We start from the raw sequence: 22,680 nt of genomic DNA on the forward strand, positions 1-22,680 counted from the left end.
TTGGCACTGAACGAAAATGTGCTACTGAGGTTGACATTGCTCTTACTGAATGTGCCTTTACTCGCCCTTGGAGAGGAAGGCCTGCTTTTTCATAGCAAAATTGTATGCAATCTGCTAACCAATTGGATAGAGTATGCTTTCCCACTGCTTTACCTGGCTTATTTGGGTCATAAGAGACAAAAAGCTGATTGGATTTTCTGAGGGACGTAGTGCGATTTAAATAAAAAGACAACGCACGTTTACAGTCCAAAGTGTGTAGAGCTCTTTCGCCTTGGTGAGAGTGAGGCCTTGGAAAGAATGTGGGTAGAACTATTGTTTGATTTAAGTGGAATTCCGTAACTACCTTAGGAAGGAATTTTGGATGTGTTCGGAGAACCACTCTGTCATGGAGAAACTTTGTATAAGGTTCATATGTGACCAGTGCTTGTAACTCACTAACCCTTCTAGCTGACGTGATGGCTATGAGGAAAATAGTTTTCCATGTGAGAAATTTAAGTTCACAGGAATCTATGGGTTCGAAAGGAGAACGCATTAATCCTGTTAAAACCAGATTCAGGTCCCATTGTGTAGCTGGAGGCCGAATTGGTGGTTTGAGGTGAGTTAGACCTCTCATGAATCTACTGACGAGAGGTTGTGTGGATATAGGTGCATCTCCTATCTTGTTATGGTAAGCGGAGATTGCACTCAAATGCACTCTGATTGACGATGTCTGAAGACCAGAGTCTGAGAGATAGTACAAATAATCTAGAAGAGTAGTTGTGGGGCAAGTGAAAGGATCAATATTGTTTTGCTTGCACCAGAAAGTAAACCGTTTCCATTTGAAAGAATAATTCTTTCTTGTGGAAGGTTTGCGTGAAGCTATAAGCACTTGAGAAACATTAGTTGAGAGATTAAGTGATTGTAGGATTAAGCTTTCAACATCCATGCAGTCAGGGATAGGGATTGAAGGTTGGGATGGCGCAACCGACCCTGATCCTGAGTGATGAGATTGGGAGCTACACCCAGGCGTACTGGATCCTGGACTGACAGGTCTAGCAGTGTGGGAAACCATACTTGTCGAGGCCAATATGGGGCTATGAGGATCATGGATCCCTTGTCCTGTTGCAGCTTCACCAGTGTCTTGGTGATGAGCGGTATTGGAGGATATGCATATAGTAGGCCTGAGTTCCAAGGGCGAGCAAAAGCGTCCTTGGCTGGTTGGTTCTCCTGTTGAGAGATTAAGTGATTGTAGGATTAAGCTTTCAACATCCATGCAGTCAGGGATAGGGATTGAAGGTTGGGATGGCGCAACCGACCCTGATCCTGAGTGATGCGATTGGGAGCTACACCCAGGCGTACTGGATCCTGGACTGACAGGTCTAGCAGTGGGTAACCAAGGAATTGGATCAAGGAAGAGCACTCAATGTCATCTACTTGGATTTCAGCAAAGCTTTTGACACGGTCCCGCACAGGAGACTGGTGAATAAAATGAGAAACTTAGGAGTGAGTGCCGAGGTGGTGGCCTGGATTGCAAACTGGTTGACGGACAGAAGACAATGTGTGATGGTAAATGGAACGCTTTCTGAAGAGAAAGCGGTTTTAAGCGGTGTACCACAAGGATCGGTGTTGGGACCGGTCCTGTTCAATATCTTTGTGAGCGACATGCGGACGGGATAGAAGGTAAGATTTGTCTTTTTGCGGATGATCTGCAACAGAGTGGACCCGCCGGAAGGAGTGGAGAGAATGAGATGGGATTTAAGGAAGCTGGAAGAGTAGTCGAAGACATGGCAGCAGAGATTCAATGCTGAGAAGTGCAGCGTCATGCATATGGGGAGTGGAAATCCGAATGAATTGTATTCAATGGGGGGAGAAAGGCTGATGTGAACAAAGTAGGAGAGAGACCTTGGGGTGATAGTGTCTAATGATCTGAAGTCGGAGAAACAATGTGACAAGGCGATAGCTAAAGTCAGAAGAATGCTGGGCTGCATAGAGAGAGGAATATAGAGTAAGAAAAGGGAAGTGATTATCCCCATGTACAGGTCCTTGGTGAGGCCTCACCTGGAGTACTGTGTTCAGTTCTGGAGACCGTATCTCCGAAGAGACAGAGATAAGATGGAGGCGGTCCAGAGAAGGGCAACCAAAAAGGTGGATGGTCTTCCTCGAATGACTTATGAGGAGAGATTGAAGAATCTAAATAAGTACACCCTGGAGAAAAGGAGAAGCAGAGGTGATATGATACAGACTTTCAGATACTTGAAAGGTTTTAATGATCCAAAGAGAACGACAAACCTTTTCAGTCAGAAAAAAATCACCAGAATCAGGAGTCACGATTTGAAGCTCCAGGGAGGAAGACTCAGAACCAATGTCAGGAAGTATTTCTTCACAGAGAGGGTGGTGGATGCCTGGAACGCCCTACCGGAGGAAGTGGTGAAGACCAAAACTGTGAAGGATTTCAAAGGGGCATGGGATAAACACAGTGGATCCATAAAATCTAGAGGATGTGAATGAAGAAAAGAGGCATGGGGTGGCTTGCGGGAATGACGGCTACTACCTGGAGATTAATATCCTTATTCAATAAACATACATATGGTTAATGCAACATCAACATTGCTCTATGCTTCAACGGCAAGAGGAAATGTGGAAAAAAGGATTTGCATCCACAAAAAAGCAGGGGAGTAGCTTGCTTGTTATGGCGGTTAATACCCCAAACCAAATAAGCCTGATACCTCACTTTCAATGCAAATCCAGTATAGCTCTCTGCTACAACGGCAGGGGGAATGAAGAAAAACGATGATTTATATTCAGACAACAACCAACAAGGACTGAATTACATAGTCTGGGTAAACAAATAAGCGTGGGTGTAGATTGCTTGTTACGGCGGTTACTACCCAGAATCAATTAAGCCTGATACTTCACTTGGAATACATATCCAGCGCGGCTCACTGCTTCAACAGCAGGGGGAATGAAGAAAAGAGGATTTATATTCAGACAACCAACAAGAACTGAATTGTACAGGCTGGGTAAACAAGCATGGGAGTAGCTTGCTTATTACGGCAGTTACTACCCCTAAACAATTTTTAGCTAGATACTTCACTTAGATGCAGCACCAGCACTGCTATCTATATTGATGGCGGGGGTGGAAGGGAAATAGAACCAAAAAATTACTTATAAGGGCCAAGAGTAAGTATGAAAAAAATAAGTGTGAAAGTTTGCTGGGCAGACTGGATGGCCATTTGGTCTTCTGCCGTTATTTCTATGTTTAATGCACAGGAATCAATCCTCATCCAGTGGTAAAGAAGCTGTAGAACTAGAGGTCATAATATGAAACACAAAGGGGGTAGACTCCGGAACAATGTCAGGAATTATTTCTTCATGGAAAGGGTGGTGGGTGCAGGGAATGCCCCTACCGGAAGAGGTGGTGAAGAGAAGAACAGTAATGCAATTCAAAAGGACATGGGATAAACACAGAGGATCACTGGGATCTTAAGGATGAAATTGAAAAAAATGCGGTAACCTATGCTAACGTTAGGTGTATGTACACAAACGTTCTCACTAATAAAGGCTCAAATCATCTGATTAGATATCAGGAGGAAAAAGACCTCAGCATGGAGCACTGTGTAAAAAAAAAAAAAAAAAAAAAAAAAATCAGATTGCTAAACTCTCAATCACTGGTAAAAAAAAACAAAAAAAAACCACAACCCTCCTTATGAAACAATACAATATTTGCATTCAAAATCAAATTTTTATGTCTCTTCTTATTCTTGTGACACATGGGTGCATTTCTCCATAAGAATAAGAGGAGACACACAAAATTGGATTTTGATTTTTGAATCAAGGTGATTTGAGCCTTTATTAGTGAAACATTTTGTGTAACATTTCTTCGTGGGGTAACCTGCACGGAACGGCAGTTACAACCCTAAGCACCTTGCTGGGCAGACTGGATGGACCATTTGGGTCTTTACATGCCTTCACTTACTGTGTCCCATTGAATAACGTGGCTTGCCGACTTTAATGCAAGCTGTGTCGTTTGTTTTCATAGCAGTAAGCAGCTCACTGACGTACCCACAATGCACCGGGTTTTCTGCGGAATTCCAAAGTCCATGCATTATCTGTACATTAGCTCTTTTACCATACAGTAGCTGTAATAATATAGTTTATGAACTGGCCCCCTTAGATGGTTAAACCTTCTGGGAAAGAAAACAATCCACTCTACCTAACTATGCAGCTCGCCTTGAGTTCAGATTTGGAAAGCAAATAATTAATTCCAACTCAAATTTAATCTTCGTATTGTTGACTGTACAGTACATTTCTAAGTAAACAAGGAATAGGGAATTACTTTATCTCTTCTAGAATGCGACTGAGCACATTACTTCAAAGCCTAAAATCAGTATTTCAAGGGAATGAATATCCATAAATACCCAGGCTGTGAAGTTTCAGCTGACAGATTGTTTGTATTAATAATTGGACTATTTAGCAAAGCACAGTAAAAACAAAAGCACTTAATTCAAATCAAAATTGTGCTACAGTCAAGTTTGAGCACAGCTGAAAATTTCCTTTCCAGCATATGATTTAAAAAAAAAAACAAAACAAAAACAAACTGTGCACGAAAGAAATGTAAATTTGTCCTCAAACATTAGAAGAATGTCATTAAAATCAATCACAGGATGATCAAAGATGAAAATCACCCCCTCTCATAGCCTCAATGTGTCATCCAGCCACACAGGACCAGTAGGAAGGAACTCATACACAATTCTTATGTTCTTATTCAGAATTGTTCTTTCTGGTTTTCTTCCTTAGTTTCCATACAGTCATCTCAGAGCTATGATAACCATTGAGGCTACATTTTTTGTAATGCAAGCCATATGGAACTTAAATCATGACCTAGAAAGATTTCTGCCCAAAAGATATTCGGTGACTTGGGGGAATTGTTGCGCGTCCCGGCCGCGTCCGTTCCGCAGCCGGCCCTTCTCACCTCGCTATCCCGTCCACAAGCTCCGGGCACCACTCCTCTGCAGCCAGTTCACGGCATCCCCGGCTCCCCCGCTCGCAGTCTTCCGTGCAGGCCTCACAGCGGAACTCCCGTTGGGGCTCCGCATTGTCGGCGTCCTTGGCCCCGCCCCTAGGCGCACACGCGGCCAACCTGCAGTCCTTTAAAGGGCCAACAACGGGAAAACCCACAGGGGCACCTCCCGATGACATCACGTAGGCCGGATACTTAAGACGAGTCTCTGCTTCCTGTTCCTCGCCTTGGCAATCGGGTTGTACACTCCCATGTCTCTAGTTTGCCAGCGTCTCTCCATTCCTGGTAGTACCCTTCGGACTGATCTCACGGTACTGACCTTTGCTTGCTCTTGACCACATCTGACCGCTGCCTGTCCACTGACCACGTCTGATCGCTGCCTGGAACTTGACCTTTGCCTGACCTGACTACTCCCAGACTGACTACAGGTACTGACCCCTGCTTCGGCTGACCATTCTGGACTGATACTCTGGCCTTCATCCTAGCTATCCACTCGGACACTCTCTTCTGGCCTCCGGTGATTCCTGAACCTGTTTGCTTGAACATTGACCGCACACCCTTGTTCATGGTGAACACTCCCCTGCGCTTCCTCTCTGGGAGGCCCACCTAAGACTAGATGGCCCGGGGACCCAAGGGCTCAACCTGCAAAACCCCGGGTTGCTATTGGTGAAGCTCCAGCTAGCCTCTGTCTCCTCCCATGCTCCGCCTCCTGGTGGCAGGCGCTCTCTGGGTCTGACCAGAGGGCGGTACCAATCCTGCACCAGGCCAAGGGTCCACCTCCAGCGCAACAGGAGTAAAAGCAGTATCGTCCTAATTTTTCAAAAACCCAGCTGAGGGACCTGGTATATCTCAAGGAAAAACATATTATAATGAAAGAATCCTCTTCATTACAATGAGGGCAAGTTTTAGAGATGGCCGTTTGCTGGAAATGAAACCAGAAATTTTTGTGAAATTTTCCCGGTTTTGTTTCATTTTATTTCATTTTCAAAATGAACAAAAGTTAGTTTGTTTTGTTTCAAAAACAGGATATCCTACTACAAAAAAAAACAAAACAACCCAACACACAGGGAACCTGTACCATTTACAGCTGTAACACTGGTGGGGATCAGAAGAGCCGAGGAGGCTGGGGGAGGGGAGCAGGACAGGACATGGGAAGGGTTTATGTTCTTTATATTTTTTTTCTCCATCAGTGGTTGGGAACCGAACATTTTTTTTTCCATTTATTTAGTTTTGGTATTTTTTTTTTTTTATACGTGAAACAAACAGAAGAAAAAAAAAAGAATTAAAAAAAACAAAATTGAAAAACAAAATGTAAAACATGTGTGTACTCACCCCCCTAGTAATTTGATATCTGCCCGTATTGGCACCAAGTCCGAGGATACCTTTTACCCCCACATTTCCAAAGGGAACATTCCCTGCGCACATTCACATCTGCTAATTTGTTCCAAGAAAAACGATGTGCATACTTGTCAAAAATAAAAAAACGTGTGCATGTAGGTGCCAACCCTTCCCCGATTCTCCCCCCAGGATTGCCTCTTTTCAGCGTGGGTAATGTCACGGGTTTAGCAGCGCTATTCTCGTAACGTTGCCCGCACACAGACGGGCGATTTTCTACAAGCCCATTTCCGCAGCTAAAGCAGCGTTTGAACTGTGATAATGGGCTCTGAAAATGACCCTCCCCGTATATGTAAAACACCGTTATCCCTTTGTGGGTAGGCAGTATCCTGACAGCATTCGTTTCCAGAACTGGGTGGGGAGACCACAATGAGTATGTGTCTGCCTCCTGTTGTGATGATGTCAACACAAAGGGGGAAGCATCCAAAAAAGGCTTGCCCACATGTCAGTCGCCATCCTTCCTCATTTCCATATGCTCCAAAACACTGACATGGCCTAATTCCACAGGAATCAATGGGGTGGTGGTGGTAAGAAATGAAAAAATACAAATTGATCATTTCTTGTGGCAAAAAAAAAACAAAAAACAACATTGACACAAACAAAATTGAAACACAGAGAATGGTATGCATAAGGCAAATATTGCATTGCTGCGAGAGCGTTATTGTCAGGGGTTTAACCAGAGTGTCTTTAGGGAGCCCTGGAGTTTCTTGTAAAAGCAAGGACTGACAGACCAAGAAAGCTGGATGGGAACAAGAGTAGGCAAAGCAAAACCGGAACATAGATCTTTGGCAGAAACAAGGTACGCATGACAGGAGAGGGACTGGATAACAATGACAAGCCAATGAACCAGCGCTGGGGCCAGCCCAAAGTGAGGCAGATAGAGCCAAACCCACTAGGGGCTGGTCCAGTCAGGACTAGACAGGAACAAGGTGGTCGCTGGGAGGAGGTGAGGGTTACAAGAGCTAGGAGAACTGAATAGGTAATACAGCAGGCCCACCAGCACCACCTAAAGCTGGAGGCAGTACCTCACATACACCCCCTCCCCACAAAACAAGTGGACTCTGGATGCCCCCAAAGATCCCCAAGATCCCAAAGTCCTCCCGAGAAAAGCAAAGTCCCATATAATGTCTCTGGAAAACTGCTGGCACACCTGGAGCAGGATCTGGAGTCTGAGAGATGACTGGAAACGGACTCTCCAGTAAAGGAACTGGAGTCAGAGATACAAGTGGAACCGGACTCTCCAGGTGGAGAAACTGGAATGCTGCAGGCAAAGCAAGACCCGACTGGCGGCGTGACTAGGACTGGAACTCTTGAATTCTCCAGTGCAGGAACTGGAGTCGCTAGAATATCCAGAGGTGAGGTCACCGGATCAACACTCAGACTAACACCAGAAGAAAGTCTTGGACTGGATTAAGCAAGATTTGGACTGGAACGCTACAGGCAAGGCTGGAGTGGGGACTGGAGTCAAAGCTGGATCAGGATAAGGTTACCAGGGTACAACCACAGGAGCTCAAAGCAAACCACGGGCAGGTACAAAAGACTAAAAGACCTGAAACAAAAATTAAACTGGAACACAAAGCGAAGTCTGCAGACTAAAATCAGGACTGGAACAAGGTTTCTCGGATGTGGCCCAAGATCAATGACCACCTCCGAGTACAGCAGATGCAAAACAAAAGTTCAAAATCATTGTCCAGATTTTAAGGGCAAAGCAGCACTGAGTGAGACTCACTGCTTAAGCCAGAGAACTATTAGAGAGAGCCTCTGACTGAGAACGCTCTCACACACTCAAGTCCAAAGCACAAAACCAATTAGCAACATTTCAGGAACAAATCAAGCCTGGCTCTCACTGAATCTTGGCTTGGTGGAAAAACAACAGTAAACAGGGAGAGAGAAAAAAAATCCTTCCCAAATATCAGCAGGACTGCAGCATACCGCTGGTTCATTTTGTCGAGGGTTTAGTAGGGTGCCCCTGGGTGAGCCTTAAACTGCACACCTGGTTTAAGGAATCCCTGGTTTTTCCAGCAAAATCAAAGATTAACGCTGCAAGAAAGTTGATATAAGCAGTGGCATACTAAGGTGGGGGGGGGGGGGGGCGCGAGGGGGGGTGCCATTGCTGCCAGCAGGAAGGTCCCGCGGCGGCGCAGAGAAGCGATGTGCTGGCAGAATCCTATGGAAGAGGATTGCTGAGCAGCCAGCGGCCAAAGAAGAGCTCCAAAACGTGTGTGAGAGAGACCTGCCCCGTGAGAGTAACGGGTGTGTGTTTGTGCGTATGAGAGGGTGCCTGAGTGCATGCGGGGAGGGGGTGAGAGGAAGCGTGTGTGTGCGCGCATGTGTGTGAGACAAGAATCATGTGTGAGATACAGAGGAAGCGTGTGTGTGTGGGTGAGAGAGAAATGGAGGAAATGTGTGTGTCTTATACACACACAGACACTTAAACACCCTCTGTCTCTCACCAAGCGTGTATGTGTGTCTGAGACAGAAGGAGCATATTTTATTTTTGTCTCTGTGTACCCCCAGTTCACGACAATCTCAGGGTGACAGGTATGGAGAGTGGGGGATTTTTTAAAATCCTTATTAGTTTTAATTACTGGGCATTAACTTATGTCTGCTGTTTTGAAATATTTTATCGATGTTTAGAAAATTTTTTAAAATTTGTACAGGAGCTTCTAATTATTGAATATTATTTTATTCATCAGCTGTTTTGAAATGGATATTTTTTAGTATGGTTTTACTATCCTGTTTGATTTATATTTCTTGATTGTATTGTTTTGAGGAATAGTGATTTTCTGCTTTTCCTCTGTTTCCAGTTCAGTTTTTGTCTGTATGTGTGCATATGTGAGACAGAGGAAGCATGTGTGTGCGTATAAACTGGGCCAGGCAGGACTAGACAGGATCAAGATAACTGCTGGGAGGAAGTGAAGGGCATGAACTAGGAGACCTGAACAGATAATCCAGCATGCTCCCCAGCATCACCTATAGGCTGGAGGCGGTACCTCACAATTATGTGAAAAGATGAGCCATAAAAGTGAGATAATACATAAATACATTTATGAAAACATGTTTTGTTTTAAAAAAAAAAAAAAAGACTGATTACATTTGCATACTTTGCCTTATCAACTACAGTGTATATAAAGAACGAACACTGCAGTCACAGACACTATATCACAACAGAGACGGTTAAAGCATTAAGAATGGCAAAAAAAAAAGCAATTATGAATTAAAAGTTGTGGAATAAAAATAATACTAAGGAACCTACTTACCGATGGGCATTAGTGCCTTACAAATGCATTAAATGTGATTAATTCGTGTTAGGTCTTAGAAGATTATTAAAGTGTGGGGTAGACGTCTCTCTAGTTAACGTGCTGTGCCCTTTATTTAATGTGTACACATGTGGGTGCGGGAGGATTGGGTAGCACGTATGTATATATATGTTTTGACTTTTGTGAGAGGGGAAGGGGTCCACAAAGCTGAGGGAGCAGCAACCACCTTGCTTCTTGTCCAGGGCAGCATTTGGAGCACCCTCCCAGAGGATGACCCTGACTTGTTGTGATCCAGTACATAGAGGAGGAGATCTATCCAAGGAGGGTCCTGCTCAGCAGAGCAACCCCACTGATGGAAATAGAAGTCTCTCTCGCACACCTCCAGTTCTCTCACGTACTTGCGCACTCTACACCCGACCATCTCCAGCCATCCTTTTTTGGCTTCCCCAAGGAAGCAGATAACTGTTCGGGAAAACCCTCTCTCTTGTCCTTTTCTGAATTTATTGAGTCATAAATAGCATCTCCTGTGTTTTTTCTCCATTTGTAAATCCCACTGCCTGTAGAAAAAAAGCTTCTGAATGTATTTGTGATAAGCTCATGTTATGACTTATTTGCCTGTGTCTCAATAAAATCTTAAAAATCCCCCTATTTTTGACTGACATGGGGCAAACATTTTGGGCCAGATTTTAAAAGGCCTACATGTGTAAAGCCCTGCAGACTGAGAGGGAACTGAGGAAGTCCGCGGGCGTCGGTGCACGCAGAATGCGCATGTTATAAAATCCAAGGTCAGTGCCCGCAAGGGGGTGCACAATTGTGCACCTTATGTGCGCGCAACTGCCTTCCTCCGTTCCCTCCCCCCTAACTTAACCTAACCTTTTCTCCCCCAGCCCTACTCTAAAGCCCCCCCTGACTTGTCTTACCTTTTGTGCCTGCCATTGGGCAGGCGCAAGTTTCGCCTGCCGGCACGCGATCCTCCAACACAGCAGCAATGGCCGCTATGTCGAAAGCCTCTGGCCCTGCCCCTGGACCGCCCCTTTTGTAAAGCCCCGAGACTTACACGCATCCCAGGGCTTTACGCGCGTCACCGGGCCTTTTTAAAATAGGTCTGGTGCACATAATGCTGGTTACGCGCGTAACCTTTTTAAAATCCAGCCCTAAATTTGTACGAACATGGCATCATTATGCAATCTCCATTGCATAATCTCTCTGGACCCTAGTCTTTAGATTTCTCCCCATCAAACCTGCAGCTACCTTCTTGTATTGCTGTATGCCACTAGAGATTTGAGACTTATGAGAAAGCTTGGTTGCCTCACCCCTACAAAGAAAACAATAGTACTAGAGAAAAGAGGAAGCTGATATAAAATGCTGAAATTCAGGCCTGCCACAACTGTGATTGATAGATGCTTAGAACTTGTGTCTAGCTACTGGCCATTAGCTTTCTATTTTTAGATTGAATTATAAGTTATCATTGGATAGCTGCCCAATAATAACTTAAAGAACTGTTAGAATGTAATGTTAGTGAAAAAGTGCCCTTATGTGGTACCCCTCTTTATGTTATGACTAATTGTCATCTGTGGTTAAAAAAAAAAATGTTGACTGCTTTGGATAGAAGAAAGCAGTCACAATAGGACGCCCCTGCAACAGTTCTCACCACACAAATATCTGCCATCGAGGATGTCCTGAAACTGGAAGCTGGATGGTGTGAGCAGGGCTTGTGGTCTGAACACTCATTACCACTCCTCAGCTTGACTAGACAAGAGGCAGTTTTCTACAATTTTCTTCTCAAAAGTTCTCACACACACTTTTTCAGCCCACGGAATTTCTCTGTAGACTCCTTAATCTCAAAGGATTAAAATCCTATCTTTCTCTACTTCAGACTACATACATTTTCCAAATCTCTGCCACAGTCAAGTTCTTCATATTACAAGGCCCAGGTCTTCTGTTCATCTCAGTCTGAAGATTAATTTTTTTCTTTCCTTTCAAAATAACATAAAACACTTCCTAAAATCAGAGGGGAGGAGTAAGAAGCTTCCAAACGTATTTCATGTCTTTGAAAAATCGGGGTACGGTTAATTTGACTTTGTGAAGCGTGAGAATTTTTTCCGTTTTGGAATGGAATTTTTTTTTTTTAAGGGGTAAGGTTATAGCAGCCCCCCCTAAACAAGTTACACCAATTTTCAAAGCGTTCTTAACGCACGTTAAGTGCGCTTTGAAAATTATCCCAGCAAATCTACCCCGCACGTGATCGCACCTGCTATTATGTGCATGACAAATTTTAAATTAAAAAAATGTGTGCCTAAGTCCAAACTCCTCCTCTGCTCCAGCCCCAGGAACACTTCCACTCAAATACGCAGCAGACAGGTAAGTTTACCTGCATATTGGGTTCGTAAAAGGTCACGCCTGTGCGTAACACACTTTTTACCTGCAGAAATGCCTTTGAAAAACTGTCCTCTTAGTGGGGGCTATGAGTTTATATTCTCAGGACTAGGTAAAAAAATAATGAATAAATTGCAACCTCTAGTTGGCGAAGTAACTATGAACAGATTCCATAGTATAAACATCCCCCTTATGCAAACGCATCAATAGTGACATTTTATTCACTCCCAAAGTGTTAGAGAGGTATTATGGGGTCCGGCCCATGGCTCAATGGCAGTGCAGGGCCCTGGGTTTGACTCTTGGCTCTGATCTTTCAGGCCGGAGCTAGAAGTGCTGCAAAGGCAGTGCTCACAGCCTTGGGGTGGGGAGAGGAAGCTTTAGCCATCAATAAGGGTGACACGCGACGGCTAAATTTAGGGCTCCCATCATCAGCACTGTTGCTGTAATGACCAGACCAGGAACAGCGGGAGGGAGGCTCTATTGAAATATGGAGAAAAACCCTGGGTAGCTGCTAACGATGGCTCACAGTGCCAAGAAGCCAGCACTGGCTCCGACTGAGCCAAAATGTAAGCTATTACGAGGTTTATAAAGAAGGCAGGTTCAGAAGCTCGGTGGCTTTATTTTATGTTTTTGAGGCGTTAAGTTACATCAATGTTGATTGTATTTTTGTATTTTATTTGTTAATGTTAATCTTTGTTTTCATACGTATGTTGGATTGTACACCGCCTAGGACTTCGGCACAGAGGCGACTTATAAATGGCAATAAAAATAAAGCCATTTCTGTATGGAGTCGGGTTCTTTGAAACTTGCCTGCGTAGGTTTGTATTTACAAACATATGCATGAAAATGTAACACAGACGACGACCCCGCACAAATAGGAGGTGCACATTTGTGTGCATACTCTTTTCTTAGACAGCTTTTATGGGGAAATACCTGCAGGGTTTGCACTTGTGCGTCCAGGCCGAGAGCTGCCTTCAAAATACTTTAATATTGAATAAAATACACCAACCACAACACTGTGCCCATGCTATTACCCACCATGTAATTCCATGTGTTTTATTGTAAGCTTCCTAGAACACTGGATCGATATTTTCAGTGAATAAATACATAGGGATGTGTTATTTTCAAACGACAGGTAAGTCGCAGTAACATTTGTTGTTTCGTTCTGTGTCATTTCCCATCTGTGATGACGCAAATGCAACATTTCATTCCGTTCCTGCATTTTAGCACATGCTAAGTCACGCTTGCGTGCAATCAATGGGTTTAGCATGCACCAAAACAATATAGAACACAGAAATAAAATAACTTTTAAAAAAAATGATCACACAAAATGAAACATTTTCCCCATATATTACTGGTCTCTTCTGTGGTTTACCGTAACATTAGTAGTAAAGTGGAGCATATTCGAGGGTGGGTTCAGGTGAGGAGTTCTGAGGAACCAGATACTGTGCTCAACTAGACATTCATTTTGGTTACTGGGGCACTGGAGACCTAGTCCTCCACTCACACTATGTAAGGCTTATCTGACCTTGGAGGACGGGCATCCAGCCATCTTCCAGGGTCCAGAGCACCACATTTTTTTACAAGAGGAGATGCAGGATATCATTCAGCGCTGAAGAGAGGCAACCTCCCGATGCCTTCCAAGGTGTGATACTTTGTATTGGACCAACTTAAGTGTTACCCCAGGATGATGCACTTCATGACATTTAAGCATCACTGGGGTTCCTTTTCCAACACAGTATTAGGTAGTGGCCACTGTTGTTGACATCCTGGTGTCCAGTTTGGATTATTCTCTACATTAGGGTTTGGCCATCACTACTCTTTGGGGCCTCCAAATGCTCCATAATGTCACGACCAGTCTCAGCGAGATCGTTTGATTCCAATCTCGCAGGAGCTCCACTACCCTCCCATCATGGGAAGAATACAACTTAAGGTTTTGAGCTTGGTTGCAAAATGTCTTAAAGGAGCTGGTCCAACTTATCTATTTACTTGAATATTATACTCTTGCGCCCATCAGTCGCAGATGGCTGCGACCTTTGCTGCTCACCTCATTTTGCCCTGTAGCTCCAATTCTGGCTAAAATGGCCACCATTGCCTCCGCACAACGACCTCCCTGGCGTCCCCAGGACGGCGTGGGCCATCCCGGTTGCCATCTTGAATCTGGTGTATCATAGGGCACGCGCACCTGCCTCCATCTTATCCACGTCATGGCAGGAACCTCGAGGGCGTCCCCTCCGCATGATGTCACTGCTTATGTGTACTTAAGCCTACCGGACCTTCCTACCAACGAGTCAGCAAGGATTCCATCTTGCTCAATTCCTTTTCTCTGAGACGCTTCGCCTCGCTGTTCCTGCGTTCCAGACTGAGCGACTCAGGTACCCGCTCCTTGGGGGCCTTGCTGCACTCAGGGCTATCTGCTCCTCGGAGAGCCTCACCTTCACCAGCTTAGTGAGTACCTCTCGTTACTTCTACGGACGACCCTCCAGTGTTCCTGCTCCGAGTCTCCGCTGTTGCTACAACGATACCTCTACTACAATTCTACGGAGTGAATACTAGACCTGATCTACAACTCTGCTTCTCTCTTGCTGTGCGGATCCTCAGGTTACCCCGCTCTGTGGACCACTAGCGGATCCACGTTGTCTTGTGCCTGCTGCCAGGATCTACCTCCGGCCTATCCCGCACTGTGGACCTCTACCGGAGCCACTATGCACAAGAACTACCAAGCAGCATGTATTTCCTGGGTTACCCCGCTCTGCGGAACACTACCAGAGAATCCATCTCAGGTCTTCCTACTAAGGACTGAGTTTACAAACCCGCTCCTCGGGTTTCTCTTTGCTGTATAATAAATATATCTCTGACTCCTGTGTCCATCACTGCTGAGACCCCACCTGTAGTGGAGAGTCCCAACAGGGCTCCTCCCTGTGGGTGTAGTCAGCTCTCTCCACGACCCAAGGGCCCACAAACCAAGTTCAAGTATAACATATACAACTGGTAAAGCCTGCGGTGCTCACAGTAGCGACTGCCAGCAACTCCAGCTTTGTCAAAAACCAAACTGGTTTCGACCAGGAAGGACAACAACAAATGATAAAGGGGATGGAACGACTCCCCTATAATGAAAGGCTACACAGATTAGGAAAAGCTTGGAAAAAGGACAGATGGTAGAAGTTTATAAAATCACGAATGGACTGGAACGGGTAAATAAAAGGACGGATATGTACCCTTTCACATAACACTAAAACAAAGAGATACTCCATCAAAACTAACAACCAGAAGATTTAAAACTAATTGTAGAAAGTATTTTTTCACTCTGTGCACAATAAAACTATAGAATTTGTTGCCATAGGATGTGGTCAAGGCAACTAGCATAGCGGGGTTTAAATGAAGTGTGGACAAGTTCCTGGAGGAAAAGTCAATAAAACATTAGCCAGGGAGACTAAAGAAAACCACTGCTATCCCTGGGAGTGAGTAACAGGAAATAGCCAGAGTAGATGTGACCCTGACTGACTACTATTGGAGCCAGGATGCTGGGCTCAATGGACGGACCCATGCTTGGTCTGACCCAGCATGGCACATCTTTTGTTATGAAACAATAATGAATAACATATATCTGTTCCCGTAAACTGTAAACACAGAAGCCAAAAGCCTTCAGTCAGTCCTGAGATTAGGCTACAGGATAATACTGGTGACCCAGCCTACTGAGCACACAGGGGACAACAAGGTGAAGTCAACTCAGAGTTTGCTCAGAATATGAGAGCAGTAACAATGGGCGTACACAGAGTAATGTCCAACTCGCTGTCTCAATCAGCTGTGCTCCGAATCAAGTGGAGAAAAAGAATCTTTGCCCTCAGATGACCCCCCACAAGTAAAGCATTACAGCATGCCCAGCCATGACAGCAATCAGCGTGGCAGCATTCCTTAGTACGGCGAAGCACATGGTGCGGCGCACGCTTGCAAGAAAGAGAAGAAACAAAGGCCTGCAGACAGCCTGCTACAATATGAGCACTTAGGGCCTGACTGTCAATGCCATTTACATGCACAAGAACCAGTCTCATGCACAGAAATAGCTGTTAAAAAATAGTCCAGGGGTCTGGGCGCGTAAAAGCAGGCATGCAATGTAATTTGGTTCCACGCGCATTTTTACAGGAACTGCAGAAAGGCATTCCGGGGGGACGGGGGACAGGACGACAGAGTTGGAATTTACGTGCATGCTTTGTGAATTTTTTTTTATTTTTTTTTAATGTGCTTAAAATTTACCCACAAGTTATGACCTCGGAAGAGGAGGTGTAACTTTATGTGAGTTAATCTGTGCACATGCCAGAGCCAATTACCCGAGCATTTGCAAAGCAAATCTCATGCATATAAGTTCGCTTTGAAAATGCTGCCTAAAGTCCTGAGTTACATATTACATGCAGATTTTAATCCCTTTCTGCACAACTATAAAAATTATCCTCTCTGGGTCAAACACATCAAGAATTAAATATCTTCCCAACCTACTCCTCAAACACAAGGTCGCATTTGGAAATTTAAAAGTGAAAAACAAACAAGACAAGCATTCATAGAAATAGCTGACAGCATGAATGCTGAAATATGAGGAATAAATTACAATGGAGGGCCATGATGGGCTGGCTGGCATTTCCTGTCCAGAAGTTCCTTATGTTCCAAGAATGTGCTCCTGTTCTTCCTGCAGCAAACTCTTTACTCACAAGCCATAGCTTCAACCACTGCCCAAAGCACAGTACTGATCACCTCTTCCCAGGTGTATGCCCAGGCTTTAGCGCTTCCAGTCACTGGCAGTATATGGCTGTCGTAAAATCATTTTTAGCCCTCCTTTCCAAATCATGCTCAAGTGGGTTTACAGCATTTCTACAATTCACTTACACTAATTCCCAGGACCTAGGAGCTTACAGTCTAATAGAAGGACTGGGGGGCATTCCATGAAGTTAGCATGTAGCACATTTAAAACTAATCGGAGAAAGTTCTTTTTCACTCAGTGCACAATTAAAACTCTGGAATTTGTTGCCAGGGGATGCAGTTAGTGTAGCTGGGTTTAAAACAGGTTTGGATAAGTTCTTGGAGGAGAAGTCCATTACCTGCTATTCATTAAGTTGACTTAGATAATAGCCACTGCTATTACTAGCATCAGTAGCATGGGATAGACTTAGTTTTTAGGTACTTGCCAGGTACTTATAAGCCTGGATTGGCCACTGTTGGAGACAGGATGCTGGGCTTGATGGACCCTTGGGCTGACTCAGTATGGCATGTTCTTATGTTCTTAAGCAGGCTCCTGAGGTAGTGATTTACTCAAGGTCACAATGATTTATCAGTTGGGGAGAAGCGTAATTTGAACCCCTGGTGTTACTGCTTCTCAGTCCATTCCTCTAACCTCTAAGCCACTCCCTCTAATGTAAGGCGTCAAATCCTGTATGGGGCACAGATATGTATGTGTACAGCAAAAGTATTTCCCTTGTGTGGTATTTAATAATGTGTTTTATTTTAAAGCATAAAGATTTTGTTTAACATAGAAACATAGTAAATGACGGATAGCAAAGACCAAAGGTCCATCCAGCCTGCCCAGCAAGTTGCTTTTGGTAGTAATTGCCGCTCCGTGCAGGTTACCCGCATGCAGAAATGTTACTCCTAAAGATAACATAGGTTACCCCATTTTTTCATTCCCATCCACTATCCTGTAGAGATCCACAGTGCTTATCCCATGCCCTTTTGAATTCCATTATCATTCTCATCTTCACCACCTCTTCTGGGAGGGCATTCCAGGCTTCCACCACGCTTCTCTGTGTAGAAATATTTCCTGATGTTGATTCACAGTCGACCCCCTTGGAATTTCATATTGTGACCCTTAGTTCTACAGTTTTCTTTGCAATGGAAAAGATTTGATGTCTGTGCATCATTAAAGCCTTTCAGGTATCTGAAGGTCTGCATCATATCTCCCCTGCATCCCTGGTCCTCCAGGATATACATGTTTAGATCTTACAGCCTCTTCCAATACAAACCCTGAACTATTTTGGTTGCCCTTTTCTGGACCGCCTCCATCCTTTAGGAGATACGGGATCCAGAACTGAACAAAGTATGCCAGGTAAGCCCTCACCAAAGACCTGTATAAGGCCATTATCACCTTTTTTCCCTGCTGGCTATTCCTCTCTCTGTGCAGCCCAGCATCCCTCTGGTTTTACCCACTGCCTTGTCACATTGCTTTAATGCTTTAGATCTCCAGTCACTATCACTCCAAGGTCCCTTTCACGATCCGTTACCAAGAGGTTTAATCACAATGTATGAAGTTTGTCCAATAAAATGTCTCACTTATGATTTGCTTGTTGACCTTTACTGCTTCGTTTCATATAGCAGGAATGAATCCATTACCACTACATTGTTAGGGGTTTTTAATTACTACTGTATTTTTTATATTATGATGTATTTTATTGTGTTTTATGTTTTAAACCACCTTGGGCCCTCTTCTTGGGGAAAAGGGGCAGTATATAAGCATTTATTTATTTCTCTCTTCGTCACTTGTAGACTCTAAGTGGGTATGAAATAGAAATTCATGAAAAACAAAATCTTTTCTGAGAAAAAAAAAAAAACAACAACTTGCTAGAGTTGAGGAGATGCGTGGAAAAGGCTGAAATGAGGCTAGATGATAGTACAGCTGAGATGACGCAGTTTCATGAGGCATGCCACCAAACAGCTGCATGACCGACTTGAAGATTTAGAAAATCATATAAGGAGAGCCAATTTAAGATAGAGGAATCCCTGAGAGCTCGGAATATGGCAATTTCTTTCATGTGGCAGACAGCATTTGTAGGTTGCTTTTGGGCTTAGGAGAACAAGAGGATGCTCTAAGGTGCAGTTGAAGAGGGCTTATCGGGCTTTGGGGGCCACCTGAGACAATTTACTCAGGGACATTGCAGCTTGCTTTCATGAATTTCCCCATAAAGGAAAAGGTGATAATGGCAGCACGACAACACAGTCCCATCATTTGGAGGGGGTCATAAAGTGGAGGTTTTCCAGGATCTCTCTTCAACCACTTTACGCAAGAGGAGAGAATTTAAGGAAAATCTTTCAGAGCTGTGCAACTGTAATATGTGCTATCGTTGGCTTTCCCCATCTGCGTTAAGCTTCACTATCGAGGGAGTCACCTCCAAGGTCTATGCGGTGTCTGAAACTGTGGAGATCATGCAGGTGCAGGGATGGTCATTTCAAAAGCAATGTCTAGTCAATGTGATTCTAGATCCGTGCGAGTGGGGATGATGCCTTCTAGATGGCAGAGTGGCGAATGGAGGAAAGGGGCTGAAGCGCCAACCGAATGGATCCTCTATTCAGCTGTCCTCATCACAAGAGAATCCAGCTTGAATGACTTTGTGTTTATTTAAGGGGTTATGTTTCGCCCTCAGCCTACCTTTTGGCTTCTGCCAATTGATCTTTCTTCTGTCTGAAGATGTTGTTAGGGCTATTTAATTGAGGATTCTGATTTTAAGTATGATTCTGACTGTGAATAATTATTTGGTTTGGTGGTTAGGATTGATTTTCACTATAGTTACATTAAAAATTGTTTCGCTTAATACTAGGGGCCTGAATTCCCCTGGCAAGAGGTGACTATTTTTCCAGGAAGTGAAATACTTAAAGGCCTCAGAGGTCTTTTTGCCAGAAGACTCACCTTAGATGGCACAATGAAGGGGTACTTAGGTCCCAGCAGTTCCATAAGCAATACTTAGCTTCTTCAATGGTTCGCCACAAATACTGCAGATAAGAAGCTTATTTTCAAAACACTTGGCGGTGGACATTATTTATTTATTTATTTAGAACTTTTCTATACCGACTTTCTGATCAATTCGGTTTACATTTTGAACAATAACAGTGACAAGTATTTGTCTTACAAAGAACAGGTAGAAATAACTTGGAAATAAATATATGGGGTTAATAACAAGGAATTACAATATACATAGCCTTATGTAGGCAGAGGCAAAAAACATTAGGCCAACCCTGAAGGATACAGAAGGGAGATTTATAGCTGTAAAGCTGGTTGTACAGAATACTTTGTTAACTATGCGAATATCTATCTATGCCCCACAATACAGGGCAAGGTTCCTTTTTGAATAAGTATCAGGGATGGTTTCTGAATGGGCAGAGGGTCATTTGATCATTGGAGGAGACTTTACCCTTACTTGTTATCCATTTTTAGACAATTCTAAAAGAGAGGCAGCGGGATCCCGGGTATCTTGCTTAGCCCTTAAACACAGGATGTCAGATAAGAGGGTTAGCAGATATTTGGCATCTAAAAAATCCAACACTTCGTAACTATACTTTTTTCTCTAAGGTGCATCTGTCCCATTCTAGTCGGGATTTTTTTTTAATTGACAAAACATTGGTAGACAGGACAGTGGATGTGTGTCAGACCATTCTCCTATTTGGATTTCATTTGGTATCTACCGGGATGGTGAAGGCAGGAAATTCTGGCGTCTGAATGATAGTTTACTAGATGATGCAGCATATGAGAAACAACTGGCAAAAGAGATAAAGAATATTTTTTTAAACGACACTAGAGATTGCAGATCGGTCACTTTGTGGGAATGTATGAAGGTCAAGGTTAGAGGGATAAAGGGATAAAGAGAGCCCTTCGGGAATTGTTACAAAAAATAGCCAAATGGGAACTACTACATAAGAGATCATTAGACCAAAATATATGGGATAAACTGGAACAGATAAGACAGGACTTGCGACCATTGGAACTTGATAATAAGATAGCTCATCAATTAGATTTCACCAAACAAGTTTTTTTTAATATGGAAATAAACTAGGACGATTAATAGCTTGGAGGTTAAAGGAGAGAGCTATTCAGAATCATATTACAAAAATTAAAGATAGAGATGGGAAATTCTTATTTGACTCCAAAAGCATTGGACTGCGTTTTGCTAAATTTTATGAGAAGTTATACTCTAATGAGGGTGTAATGGATGAGGCAGGGATGGAAGAGTTTCTCAAGGATATCCCTCTGCCCGGTCCTAAAGGGGGAGTGTAGAGGTTTGCTTAATGATGGTATTAGAGCAGAGGAAATACTGCAGGTTATCAAAGAACTAAAGTTGGGCAAGTCTCCCAGATTAGACAGCTTCATGGCCAAATTCTACAAAACGAAATATCAAAGAATATCAAATATAAAGAAATATCAAATAAACCACTTAATGAACATGACGGTATATAAAAAGCGTAAATAATAAATACAAAACATTTAAGATGGTCCTGGTGGGTCCATTGGTCACAATGTTTAATTCACTCTGTGAGGAAGGGGCATTCTCTACTAATGCGAATGTAGCGAGCATTACAATCATAGCTAAGGTGGGAAGGGATGCCACGCTGTGTGGGTCATATCACCCTATCTCTCTTATAAATATAGATTTGAAGATATTGGCCAAGGTACTAGCGAACAGATTGAGCTTGGTTGCTCAGACCTTAATCCACAAGGACCAGTCAGGGTTTGCACAGAGAAGACTTGCCTCCGACAATATTCGCAGAGTTCTCAATTTGATATGATGGGCAAGAAAGTAGGGTAAACCAGCAATTTTGCTGGCAGTGGTCGCTGAAAAGGCTTTTGATCATGTCAACTGGTCCTATGTGTTCCAGGTCCTGGATAAGTTTCAGCTGGGATCTAAATTTATCACATGGATACAGAAATTGTACTTGCGTCCACGAGCTTGTATTAGGATAAATGGTGGGTATACTGATACCTTTGAAGGTAGGAGGGGAAACCATCAGGGTTGTCTGTTGTCATCCTTGCTCTTTGCCCTATCACTGGAGCCCTTTGCTAAAGGATACATAGAAGGGGGAAATCAGAGGAATACAGCTTGGGGAGGGGGGTAATTATAAGATGACTATTTGCTGATGATATTTTGTTCACTTTGAAGTCACTGGAGAAGTCATTAGGGATGTTATAGGGAGAAATGTTGGGTTTTGGTTTGGTTTCAGGGTTCACGGTAAACGAAGATAAGTCAGAGATCTTGAATATATCTGCTACCCCTGAATGAATTTAAAGATTGAGGTCACATTTACCTTTTACCAAGGATTGGGTGAAATATCTTGGGGTGCATATTGGCCCAGAGGGAGATCAGTTATTTCACTTGAATTATGATAATTTTGTTAAGAATGTCTTTAATGATATAGATAGGTGGGATCGATTGAACCTCTCATGGCCGAGTCAGATATCTACTGTGAAAATGAATGTGTGGCTTAGATTCTGCTACTTTTTTCAGACTCTCCCAATTCCGGTGCCTGACCACTTGCTGCAGAAAAAGATATTTAGTTTCATTTGGAAGCGTAAACCTCCAACAGTAGCAAAGGGGGATTCTATATCAAATTAAGCTGGGGGGGGGGGGATTGGGGGTTCCCAATCTTCAGTCGTATTTCATAGCTTCCCAATTACGAGCAATTATTGATTGGCATAGACTAAAGGATTTTAAACCCTGGGTGGAGACAGAGCGAGGATGGGCAGGGAAATACACCCTTGAAATGCACGTTTGGAAGGAACGGTGCAGATGCATGGCCTTTCAATCTATTCTCGCACAACATTAGAGATCTGGAAAAGGGGAGATCCATTTTAGTGGGGAAGAGGAATTCTTATTATCACTCTTCCTTTTTATTTAATACAGA

General features: G+C 43.6%; 1 long non-coding RNA gene across 5 annotated transcripts in view; it reads right to left on the reverse strand.

The window, feature by feature from the left end:
* Positions 1–22,680, reverse strand: part of LOC115097013 — an 80,173-nt gene that overhangs the window by 43,094 nt on the left and 14,399 nt on the right. For 2 of the 5 annotated variants that reach the window (XR_003858188.1, XR_003858189.1), the window contains exon 2: positions 19,697–19,779. The exons of the other annotated variants lie outside the window; for them this stretch is intronic. This is a non-coding gene — a long non-coding RNA (uncharacterized LOC115097013). The remainder of the gene's footprint in view (positions 1–19,696; positions 19,780–22,680) is intronic. 5 annotated transcript variants of the gene reach the window in all.

Source organism: Rhinatrema bivittatum, chromosome 8 (genome assembly GCF_901001135.1).
Source record: "Rhinatrema bivittatum chromosome 8, aRhiBiv1.1, whole genome shotgun sequence".
NCBI lineage: Eukaryota > Metazoa > Chordata > Amphibia > Gymnophiona > Rhinatrematidae > Rhinatrema > Rhinatrema bivittatum.